The 413-nt window shown below is 37.8% G+C and overlaps 1 protein-coding gene across 3 annotated transcripts in view; it reads left to right on the forward strand.

The window, feature by feature from the left end:
• Nucleotides 1–413, forward strand: part of nup155 (nucleoporin 155) — a 40736-nt gene that overhangs the window by 35392 nt on the left and 4931 nt on the right. The gene's annotated exons all lie outside the window — the stretch shown is intronic.

The raw sequence follows: 413 nt of genomic DNA on the forward strand, positions 1-413 counted from the left end.
GCAGAATAATAGTCCTCCACTGCTGCAGTTGTATGGATTCTTAACGCATTTATTGCAACTACATTTAATCTTTTTTCGTCAAACAAACTGGCTTATGAATAGCTGGACACAACAGCAGGGTCTAGACAGGGCTTTCTTCTGTGTAGATATAAATTCTATTCTTTGCATCAGCTGGGCATGGCAGGGTATGATATGACAGCTGTCATAGCCTACCCTGCTTACCCAGCAAGTCTGTTTGTTTGTTTAATTAAGAAATTCATTAATTAATTTGTTTCAAAATAAATATTTTAAACACTAAGTGCGCCGTGAGCTACTGCGCACTCGCATTGCAACGCAAGATTTTCATAAAATATAATAACTTTGTTTCTCACCAAACCCTCAGTATACCTTCAGAATGCTTGGAATATACGCCA

This window comes from Sinocyclocheilus anshuiensis, unplaced genomic scaffold (assembly GCF_001515605.1).
Source record: "Sinocyclocheilus anshuiensis isolate Anshui unplaced genomic scaffold, SAMN03320099.WGS_v1.1 scaffold738, whole genome shotgun sequence".
Lineage (NCBI taxonomy): Eukaryota > Metazoa > Chordata > Actinopteri > Cypriniformes > Cyprinidae > Sinocyclocheilus > Sinocyclocheilus anshuiensis.